The 12,859-nt window shown below is 30.7% G+C and overlaps 2 non-coding genes across 2 annotated transcripts; one reads left to right on the plus strand and one right to left on the minus strand.

Annotated features, from left to right (window-relative positions):
• Window positions 1-8,144: 8,144 nt before the first annotated feature.
• Window positions 8,145-8,216, plus strand: Trnap-ugg. The gene has a single exon. It is a non-coding gene; the product is annotated as a tRNA-Pro (tRNA).
• Window positions 8,217-10,570: 2,354 nt separating this feature from the next.
• Window positions 10,571-10,642, minus strand: Trnap-ugg. The gene has a single exon. It is a non-coding gene; the product is annotated as a tRNA-Pro (tRNA).
• Between the last annotated feature and the right edge of the window lie 2,217 nt (window positions 10,643-12,859).

Genomic DNA, 12,859 nt, shown 5'->3' on the forward strand with positions numbered 1-12,859 from the left:
GGTCCTTATTTATAATATGATAATTAAACCGTTGTGGACTTATGGTCTTCAGATTTGGGGCTGCTCAAGCAAATCAGATATTGCTCTTATACAACGGATGCAATCAAAAATTACTCGGTTGATCATAGGAGCACCCTGGTACGTAACTAATCAGATGATCCATAACGATCTAAATATACAGTTCGTTAATGAAGTCATTAAATCAATCAGTGAAAAACATCACCGGAAGCTCGAAAACCATCCAAACACACTAATGGCGCCACTGTTAGCAACTCCAAACAGCAGAAGATTGAAGAAGAAATGGCCGAGTGATTTGATTTAAGCAGAATATGACTTGATGAAGTGACCTCTATTAAATATTTATAAATCTTTTATTGAGAGAGTGTGTGTGTGAATGTCTGTGCGTATGTATGTACGTATGTTAGTGTATATGATAATTTCATAACATTAGATCTTAAAATACGTAGTTTTTCCCAGTAAACGGCCGAAGGACCTGAGCCAACTAGTATACCACTTGCTGAAGTGGTTACTATAATATAATTTCTTTTTTTGTTAACGTGCGTGTGAGTATGTTTGTGTGCATGTACGTATGCATGTGTGTGTATATGTTAAATTTATCACAATAGCTTATAGGATACCTTGTATTCTGATTGCTGTAAATAAAGAGATATAAAGAGAAAGAGTCTGTCTTCTTGCTACGGGTTGACGACAATACCAACTTCTTGCTGCTCGGACTTTGTAAATTTGCAAATTCTTCATTTTTAATTAAATTTATATTCTTGTCATTGAACACGTCTATTGCGGCTGCTAAATCATATTTTGAGAGTTTCCACAGTGGCGGTATTTTTCTTATTACATGTTTTTTGTGCTCCTTGATCTCTTGTATATTTTTTTCTATAACTTTGTCATTAATACGACTTCTTTTAATATGCTTCTTCTTCTTCTTTTTCCTTTTTATTTTATTTGAAGCAGTTTTTATTTCTTCTTCATTAATTATTTTGATATCTTCTTGTTTGTTGTACATTTCTTCGATTTCTGGAACCGCATCTTGGATTTCTTCAAATTCAGCCATTCGCATGTTCAAATTTTCTTCATCTTCATCTTCATCTAATATTTCTGCAGCAATTGTCGTCAATTCTTCGGTTTCAGTGTTTTGAGTCAGATTTTCGACTGTGTATTCTTCGGATTCTTCTTCACTAGATTTGAATGTGTTGTCTATGCCGTCATATTTTCCTGTATTTTCAAAAATCATAGTATTTTCATAGTTTAATGCATCAGTCAGATTTTCGACTGTGTATTCTTCGGATTCTTCTTCACTAGATTTGAATGTGTTGTCTATGCCGTCATATTTTCTTGTATTTTCAAAAATCATAGTATTTTCATAGTTCAATGTATAGTAGCTATCGTTGTGTTCGCCTTGGTTAATATCTTCATAGATTCCATTTTGTCTGAAACTAGTTTTTTCTTCATATATTGATTTTTGGCGAATTTTTTCACATTTTGAAATGTGGTGTCCTCTTTTCCTGCAATATCTACACACAACGTAGCGGTTATATTGTTTGCCATAGGTGATATTTAAGTACTTTTCCTCTCTGATGGCAATATTCTTAGCATCCTCAAGATTTTTTGGTTTGGCTCCTTTAACAATAGTTTTTATTTCCAACTGGAGGCCTTCAATGAAAATAGCTAGAGCTAAATCACAATATGAGGCATAAATTGTTTCCTTTTTTGAAAAATAACACTCAATATAAATTAGCATTAGCAAATCATCAATTCTCTCAGCAAATTTCTCCGTTGATTCCTCATTTCTTCTTTTCACTGTAGCTAATTCATAATGTAAATCTGTAATTGATCGGGAATCTTTAAATTTATTAATTAAAATTGGTTTAATATCTTCCCATAACTTATAATCAGACCACCTTATGCAATTAAATGCTGATCCATATAATCTACTAAGAGCAATTTTAGATATTATTTCATATGTTTCAAAATTAACGTCTTTTAAAATTGAATCTACTATGCTTATATATCTAAAGAGATTATATGAATTACCATCAAATTGAGGTATACTTTCAACAGCTGCCTTTATTCTGATTTCTCTTATTGCCTAACTATACTCAACATCTTGCATAAATCCTGAAGAAATGGGTTGCATCTTGAGAGAGTGATGTTGTCCAATTTGCTTATTGTAAATCCGATGAATTATTGTTCAATACAGTCGTATTCTCTGTTGTTCCAAAATTTGGCTTCTTCGGTAGGCGCCACCATCCCCCAAGTTGTGAAGGATCCTCCGGGTTACCAAGCTGTGGCGGCTATTTAACTCGATGTCCCCAGATGAAAATTCTTCAGCACTGCGAGGGAAAATTTCCGCTAAGCCACCATGAATTGTAATTGTGGGGTTGTGGTATCATTCCTGTGATTATGGGAGGTTGTTTGGTAGCTGGAGCTGAGCGGTTGATGAGATAAAAACACTGGTTCTTGGTTGATCTTGATATTTTATTGTTTACTATTTTTTACAATTAAATAATTTGTTCGATAACCTCTTGGTTATCGATGATCAGAGACTACATTTTTTAAGTATGTAAACAGTAAGCCTGACTTGACTCCTGATTTCTGACTTCTGATTTCTGACTCCTGATTTCTGACCCACTAACTAAATCTTAACTACTTCTTATATACTAAATAATTGTAAACAAAACGTGATTCCAAAATCTAACAGCAAGGCCGGAAGAACTTCGGATAACCTTCAAATAGCACGTAATGCTTTAATAAAAACAATAAATAATAATAGTGCAGTAAACGGAGAGGAAAAAAGGGTATAACCTCTGAATTTTTTTACTGTGCTCCGAATTGAATGAAATTTTGGAATTAGGTTCATCTTACCCTCAAGTTCAAAAGTGAAAACAATTCGGGTTGCGCCATCACCCCCCGGGGGGATGACACCCCCTCTCAATTGTGTAATTACATTTTTTCAAAAAACGTCGGAAATCGATAGAAGAACTAATTATAAGAAAAAAATGTCTTTTATAGTTTTTTAAAAAAACTAATACTTTTCAAGTTACTGGACCCTAAAGATTCATATATTTTTGGCGTTTTTCTTCGTTTTTTTGCAAATATCTCCTAAAATTTACATTTTAACGAAAATCATGTAATGAACAAAATAATGTCAATAAAAATCTTAATAAATCGGTATTACATAAAGTGTTCTAGGAAAAATATTAAGCAAGATTTGAAAGAGCAAAGTCGTTTTTTATTTTGTTCAAGATTTAATTGTTGTATTTAAGGCCATCTAGTGTCGAGGTTTTACATTTTATGCATTTCGGTGAAATTGGGTTTTATAGTGCTCAACATAAGCTTTAAAATGAGTGCTGTTACAAGTTTTTTGCGTGTAAAATGACTGAGCTATCGTGCAAATAAGAAGCATATACGATATATTTTTCTCTTAAATCATATGATTTAATAAGCGCCATTTCCACCAGAATTAAAGTAATTCACATTCCATCTAGAATTCACTTCATCATAGACATCTTGATGGATTCTAGCAGATTCACTACTTTAGTGCATGCTATTTTCAGAAAACTCACGATTTTATAAAAACTTTTTTTTCTAATTTGCGCGGCCGCGCAGTCTTTAAACATTCATAACTCTGTCAATTTTGGTGTGAGAGAAAAATAATAAAAAACAATAATAAGCCAGAAGATCCCTTTGATTTTTATCTACATGATTTTATACGTATCTTTTATTCTCTTTGAGATACAAAGAAAATGATTTCGATTTTTAAAAAAATTGGAAAAAAACCTGCAACATAGATCTAACTCTTAAATCCCTCTACACAAACCTGAAATCTCCCACTAGTATAGAACGTACTTCCAACATTGTCTACAAAATAAATTGCAATGATTGCCCTTCTACTTACATAGGTGAAACCGGACAAAATTTAATAAAAAGACTCAAACAACATGACAATAATTCGAAAAACCCCAACCAAAACCAAACTATGATAACAGAACACATAAAAAATTTCAAACACTCCTTTAACTTTTATAATGCCAGTATTCTCTACCATGAACGGAACACCATTCAGAGACGTTTTGCAGAATCTTGTTTCATATCAATATGTGACCACGTGGTGAACAAAAGATCGGATTCCTCCTTACTCTGCGATAACTACCAAGTAATACTAAATAATGTTTCCAAATTTATCTCCTCTGAACAAAACTAAGTGACCTTACTAACCTTGCCAACACTTCCTAGTTTAACTTCGGCCTTGATACCCGAGCTTTACCTACCCATACATAGCAAATTTTGAATAAACCTTAAAAATTTTTTATTTTAGATTTTTGAGTTAGTAGTATAACTACTTAGTAATACTAAATAACATTTCCAACTTTTTTTTCTCCTAATTCTAACCATACAAACCTAGCCTAACATTACTAGTTTCAACTTCCGACTATTTTCTACCTACCCGCCCATAACAATCCTGGAATGACCCTTAAAAATCTCTCAAAACATGTGGTGACTTTTATACATGCCTCGGTACTAGCAAAGTACAGAAGTCGTGGCAGAAATTACACAATTCTACTTACATTTTTGTTCAATAAAACTATCATTTTTCTGTTTACATCATACAAAAAAATTATATAAAAAATGCATAGTGCTGACAAGTTAGTTGTATAAATGTTAGTGCCAAATCTCTAGTGCTGTGTACACTTCTCTATATGTAACTAACCAACGTAATGTAAGTCCACTTGTATTTTATATGTATTATCCATCTTCATAAATAATTTGTTTGCTTTACATATATTGTATGTTTATATATATATATATATATATATATATATATGTATTTGTATGTATATATGTATATATATGTATATTACTTATTTACATGTATGTTTGTATGTATGTGCATATGTATATGTGTATACATGTAATTATATATACGTATATATGCATGTATGTATGTGTATATATATATGTATATATATATATGTATATATATATATATGTATATATATATATATATATATATATATATTTGTGAGCATTTATGTACATATGTATATATATATATGTATTGTGTATATATATATATATATATATATATGTATATATATATATATATATATATATATATATATATATGTGTGTATATATGTGTATATACATGTTTATGCGTATATGTATGTGTATACGTGTATAGCTATAGTTACATAGATAGGTATGAGTATATGTATGGCTCATACATGTACATGTACGTCGTTGTGAATATGCATGCACGTTGCATATATGTATATACGTATATTTATATGTGTATAGTCTTACATGTATATGTGTATATATATAGGTATATATTGTTGTATCTGTATATGTATATGTGTATTATAAGTTTGTATGTGTGTGTATATGGATATATGGATATATATATATATATATATATATATATGTATATGTATATATGTATATGTGTGTATATGTGTATGTATATATATATGTATATATGCGTAGGTTTATATGAGTGTACTTAAATATTTTTGCCTATACTTTTTAATTATTTATTTAATTCTAGTCTCTACTACCTTTCCTATCTTTTATATTTGGTTTGTTGTTAAGTGTTGCTGTTTGTTAATTTTTCTCTTATTGTATAGTTACTTTACCAATCCACATATATTATAATTACCTAGATATGCTAATTTTCATACTGTTTTTAGATCCACTGATGATGACATTAAATTGAATGTCGAAACGTTTGGAAATAAAGATTATTTTATAAATCTTTGGCTTTTCTTTGTTTGATGTATCGCCCTCAAGAACTCACTCATATATTTCAACATCAAAATTAACTACTAAATCATATATATATATATATATATATATATATATATATATATATATATAATTTGCACGAGCCTGAACATTTCTTTAAATTCGAGCACATATTATTTACTACAGTATTGTATATTGGATCGAGAACATATTATTTACAACAATGTTCTACATTGGTTCCAACACAAACATGGACTGGATAAAACCCATGGCAAATCATATGTAATATGCAATTGGCTAGCGCGTTCGGCTGTTAACCGAAAGGTTGGTGGCTCGAGCCCACCTGGGGGCGTAAATTAGTTACTGTTTATACTCTGGAATATTCAATGCATATTGTTTATACCCAATAGTATTTGATGATTATATTATTCATCATATATATCTTATATATAAAAATGGAGCTCTCTTTCAAATGTCCGAATAAAACTTGAAAACGGCTGAATCGATTTGGCAAGTCTTAGTCTTGAAAAATTCGTGCCAATCCAGAGAAAGTCCAAAAGGTGAGAAATTATTTCAAATCCGCGTAGAAACTTTACATTTTTAATTTGAAAATTTTTGTAGAAGCGTAATTTAAATAGAACAATGGACGGTGGCAATTTCGTGAAATGTCAAACGCTTTTGACAGATGATGTTCAATTACGTTTAATAGGATGTTTTACGCGAATATTATTTATTTGTGCTAAATTTGTAGTAAGTAGTTTTGTTGTAGTTCTATTTATATACAAAAACGTTAGTAAACGGGCCCCAAAAGTTAGTAGAGATTCAAAATATAAACTTTTTTGATATGTTAATATGAAAATGCATTTTTGGCATATTTTTCTCAAACACGGTACTCTGAAAGATCTTATTTGTATAATTATATGCTCATTGGTATTTATAAAACATTTTCTAGGTTATATTATTTTTTATTTATGTTATTTAAATTCAGAACCTAAATTTGGTATCGATCAAATGGACCTTTTCTCGAATAACATTTTTCCAGTTATAATTTCCCAGAATTTATCGCAGAATAGATAGTAATATATGAAGGTCCGGGGTTAAAAAGGCCAACCACCGATTTGTCAAAAATCAGTAAAGTTAAGCATTGTTTAACAACAATATTTGAAAGTAGAGGAAAAAAGATTTATAGCCAGCTACAAGCTTGATTTGAAAACGGTAATCTTTGAAATGGGGGAGATAAACGGTAATCTTTGAGAATCCATAATAAAAGTATTTTCTTCCGTTGGTAGTTTTTAAGCATTAGTTAAAAATGTAATTAATTTGTAAAATACCTTTAAAACTATAATAAGGCTTTAAATCTTTTTGCCACCTGCCCGTCTGAAGTTACCCCGCCTACAGGGTAAAAAGGTCTAGATAACAAATTTTTGAAAGACGGCAAAAAAGCACATTTCTACAATGATGAAGTAGAAGGCAGTTTAGTGAACTCAGATAATTGTTCGTTTGATATGTGTTATTTGCTGTGATATAATTGTTATGGTTTTCACAATATAGTTTACATTTGCTCAAAGTCAAATTGGACCTTTGTGCCTCGCCCTGCTCTACATATATACTTTATATTAAATTTACTTTTTTTCACCGAACGTTACTTGAAACTTTTCAATATACTATATATATAATTTCAAAAGAAATACTTTTTTGAATTTTAAATATTTATTTAATTTTAATTTGAAAATTTTGTATAAACTCAGTAGTATTATTTACAATTATACACAAAATCCAGAATCCAAAAACAATATAAAAAACTTGAAACGTAATCAATTAGTCGAAAGACCAAAAAAGACTTAGATGGTTTATACTGTTTCCTATAGACAGTGTATAAATCTTCCAGTTTGATTGTATTGACAAAATATAGATAAACCAATGGGGTTTATTGTTTTTATAATACTTCATTGTATATAGCATTCAAACAACACATCCTCATACACTTAAAGTGTTAATATTTTTGATTCTCTAGAAATTGTTTAGAATATACCTTACTTAGCAAAACAACGTTTGCCGGGTCAGCTAGTATATATATATATATATATATATATATATATAATTTGCACGAGCCTGGACATTTCTTTAAATTCGAGCACATATTATTTACTACAGTATTGTATATTGGATCGAGAACATATTATTTACAACAATGATCTACATTGCTTCCAACACAAACATGCACTGGATAAAACCCGTGGCTTGTTTTTCTAGGGTTATGATTTCGGCTTAGATATTAAACGTAAGTGGCAAATCATGTGCAAAATGTGTTTAGTGAGTAGAACCCGTGGCATGTTGTACATTGGATGCAACACAAAAACGCAGGGGGTACGACCCGTGGCTCGTTGGTTTAGGGGTATGATTCCCGCTTTGGGTGCGGGAGGTCCCGGGCTCAAATCCCGGACGAGCCCTCACATTTCTTTAAATTCGAGTGCCTATTATTTACTACAATGTTGTACATTGGATGCAACATGGGTTACAGATTAGTGTAGATATAAGTTCCATGTTAGAATAAGCAATGCTTTAGGATAAGTTATTATTAAATGTGAATATAGGTTAGTTAATTAAGTAACGAACAAACGCCTTTTTATTAGTAATATTTAAAGTTTAACCGAAAGGTTGGTGGATTGAACCCACCCGGGGGCGCACAATAATTATTTATTCTGTAATCACAAATATAATTTATAGTGCAGTAAACGGAGCGTTTTAGGTCTGAATTTTTTTACTGTGCTCCGAATTGAATGAAATTTTGGGATTAGGTTCATCTTACCCTCAAGTTCAAAAGTGAAAACAATTCGGGTTGCGCCATCACCCCCCGGGGGGATGACACCCCCTCTCAATTGTGTAATTACATTTGCTCAAAATAACGTCGGAAATCGATAGAAGAACTAATTATAAGAAAAAAATGTTTTTTAGAGTTTTTCAAAAAAACTAATACTTTTCAAGTTACTGGCCCCTAAAGATTCATATATTTTTGGCGTTTTTCTTCGTTTTTTTGCAAATATCTCCTAAAATATACATTTTAACGAAAATCATGTAATGAACAAAATAATGTCAATGAAAATCTTAATAAATCGGTATTACATAAAGTGTTCTAGGAAAAATATGAAGCAAGATTTGAAAGAGCAAAGTCGTTTTTTATTTTGTTCAAGATTTAATTGTTGTATTTAAAGCCATCTAGTGTCGAGGTTTTACATTTTATGCATTTCGGTGAAATTGGGTTTTATAGTGCTCAACATATGCTTTAAAATGAGTGCTGTTACAAGTTTTTTGCTTGTAAAATGAGTGAGCTATCATGCAAATAAGAAACATATACAAAGTTTTTTTCTTTTAAATCATATGGTTTAATGAACGCCATTTCCACCAGAATTAAAGTAATTCACATTCCATCTAGAATTCAATTCATTATAGACATATCTTGATGGATTCTAGCAGATTCACTACTTTAGTACAAACTATTTTCAGAAAACTCACGATTTTATAAAAACTTTTTTTTCTAATTTGCGCGGCCGCGCAGTCTTTAAACATTCATAACTCTGTCAATTTTGGTGTGAGAGAAAAATAATAAAAAACAATAATAAGCCAGAAGATCCCTTTGATTTTTATCTACATGATTTTATACGTATCTTTTATTCTCTTTGAGATACAAAGAAAATAATTTCGATTTTTAAAAAAATTGGAAAAAAAAGTTTTTATAAAATCGTGAGTTTTCTGAAAATAGTTTGTACTAAAGTAGTGAATCTGCTAGAATCCATCAAGATATGTCTATAATGAATTGAATTCTAGATGGAATGTGAATTACTTTAATTCTGGTGGAAATGGCGTTCATTAAACCATATGATTTAAAAGAAAAAAACTTTGTATATGTTTCTTATTTGCATGATAGCTCACTCATTTTACAAGCAAAAAACTTGTAACAGCACTCATTTTAAAGCATATGTTGAGCACTATAAAACCCAATTTCACCGAAATGCATAAAATGTAAAACCTCGACACTAGATGGCTTTAAATACAACAATTAAATCTTGAACAAAATAAAAAACGACTTTGCTCTTTCAAATCTTGCTTCATATTTTTCCTAGAACACTTTATGTAATACCGATTTATTAAGATTTTTATTGACATTATTTTGTTCATTACATGATTTTCGTTAAAATGTATATTTTAGGAGATATTTGCAAAAAAACGAAGAAAAACGCCAAAAATATATGAATCTTTAGGGGCCAGTAACTTGAAAAGTATTAGTTTTTTTGAAAAACTCTAAAAAACATTTTTTTCTTATAATTAGTTCTTCTATCGATTTCCGACGTTATTTTGAGCAAATGTAATTACACAATTGAGAGGGGGTGTCATCCCCCCGGGGGGTGATGGCGCAACCCGAATTGTTTTCACTTTTGAACTTGAGGGTAAGATGAACCTAATCCCAAAATTTCATTCAATTCGGAGCACAGTAAAAAAATTCAGACCTAAAACGCTCCGTTTACTGCACTATAAATTATATTAGTGATTACAGAATAAATAATTATTGTGCGCCCCCGGGTGGGTTCAATCCACCAACCTTTCGGTTAAACTTTAAATATTACTAATAAAAAGGCGTTTGTTCGTTACTTAATTAACTAACCTATATTCACATTTAATAATAACTTATCCTAAAGCATTGGTTATTCTAACATGGAACTTATATCTACACTAATCTGTAACCCATGTTGCATCCAATGTACAACATTGTAGTAAATAATAGGCACTCGAATTTAAAGAAATGTGAGGGCTCGTCCGGGATTTGAGCCCGGGACCTCCCGCACCCAAAGCGGGAATCATACCCCTAAACCAACGAGCCACGGGTCGTACCCCCTGCGTTTTTGTGTTGCATCCAATGTACAACATGCCACGGGTTCTACTCACTAAACACATTTTGCACATGATTTGCCACTTACGTTTAATATCTAAGCCGAAATCATAACCCTAGAAAAACAAGCCACGGGTTTTATCCAGTGCATGTTTGTGTTGGAAGCAATGTAGATCATTGTTGTAAATAATATGTTCTCGATCCAATATACAATACTGTAGTAAATAATATGTGCTCGAATTTAAAGAAATGTCCAGGCTCGTGCAAATATATATATATATATATATATATATATATATATACTAGCTGACCCGGCAAACGTTGTTTTGCTAAGTAAGGTATATTCTAAACAATTTCTAGAGAATCAAAAATATTAATACTTTAAGTGTATGAGGATGTGTTGTTTGAATGCTATATACAATGAAGTATTATAAAAACAATAAACCCCATTGGTTTATCTATATTTTGTCAATACAATCAAACTGGAAGATTTATACACTTTCTATAGGAAACAGTATAAACCATCTAAGTCTTTTTTGGTCTTTCGACTAATTGATTACGTTTCAAGTTTTTCATATTGTTTTTGGATTCTGGATTTTGTGTATAATTGTAAATAATACTACTGAGTTTATACAAAATTTTCAAATTAAAATTAAATAAATATTTAAAATTCAAAAAAGTATTTCTTTTGAAATTATATATATAGAATATTGAAAAGTTTCAAGTAACGTTCGGTGAAAAAAAGTAAATTTAATATAAAGTATATATGTAGAGCAGGGCGAGGCACAAAGGTCCAATTTGACTTTGAGCAAATGTAAACTATATTGTGAAAACCATAACAATTATATCACAGCAAATAACACATATCAAACGAACAATTATCTGAGTTCAGTAAACTGCCTTCTACTTCATCATTGTAGAAATGTGCTTTTTTGCCGTCTTTCAAAAATTTGTTATCTAGACCTTTTTACCCTGTAGGCGGGGTAACTTCAGACGGGCAGGTGGCAAAAAGATTTAAAGCCTTATTATAGTTTTAAAGGTATTTTACAAATTAATTACATTTTTAACTAATGCTTAAAAACTACCAACGAAAGAAAATACTTTTATTATGGATTCTCAAAGATTACCGTTTATCTCCCCCATTTCAAAGATTACCGTTTTCAAATCAAGCTTGTAGCTGGCTATAAATCTTTTTTCCTCTACTTTCAAATATTGTTGTTAAACAATGCTTAACTTTACTGATTTTTGACAAATCGGTGGTTGGCCTTTTTAACCCCGGACCTTCATATATTACTATCTATTCTGCGATAAATTCTGGGAAATTATAACTGGAAAAATGTTATTCGAGAAAAGGTCCATTTGATCGATACCAAATTTAGGTTCTGAATTTAAATAACATAAATAAAAAATAATATAACCTAGAAAATGTTTTATAAATACCAATGAGCATATAATTATACAAATAAGATCTTTCAGAGTACCGTGTTTGAGAAAAATATGCCAAAAATGCATTTTCATATTAACATATCAAAAAAGTTTATATTTTGAATCTCTACTAACTTTTGGGGCCCGTTTACTAACGTTTTTGTATATAAATAGAACTACAACAAAACTACTTACTACAAATTTAGCACAAATAAATAATATTCGCGTAAAACATCCTATTAAACGTAATTGAACATCATCTGTCAAAAGCGTTTGACATTTCACGAAATTGCCACCGTCCATTGTTCTATTTAAATTACGCTTCTACAAAAATTTTCAAATTAAAAATGTAAAGTTTCTACGCGGATTTGAAATAATTTCTCACCTTTTGGACTTTCTCTGGATTGGCACGAATTTTTCAAGACTAAGACTTGCCAAATCGATTCAGCCGTTTTCAAGTTTTATTCGGACATTTGAAAGAGAGCTCCATTTTTATATATAAGATATATATGATGAATAATATAATCATCAAATACTATTGGGTATAAACAATATGCATTGAATATTCCAGAGTATAAACAGTAACTAATTTACGCCCCCAGGTGGGCTCGAGCCACCAACCTTTCGGTTAACAGCCGAACGCGCTAGCCAATTGCATATTACATATGATTTGCCATGGGTTTTATCCAGTCCATGTTTGTGTTGGAACCAATGTAGAACATTGTTGTAAATAATATGTTCTCGATCCAATATACAATACTGTAGTAAATAATATGTGCTCGA

This window comes from Ctenocephalides felis, unplaced genomic scaffold (assembly GCF_003426905.1).
Source record: "Ctenocephalides felis isolate EL2017-DRISC unplaced genomic scaffold, ASM342690v1 CF-g0.4_SCAFFOLD_02489, whole genome shotgun sequence".
Lineage (NCBI taxonomy): Eukaryota > Metazoa > Arthropoda > Insecta > Siphonaptera > Pulicidae > Ctenocephalides > Ctenocephalides felis.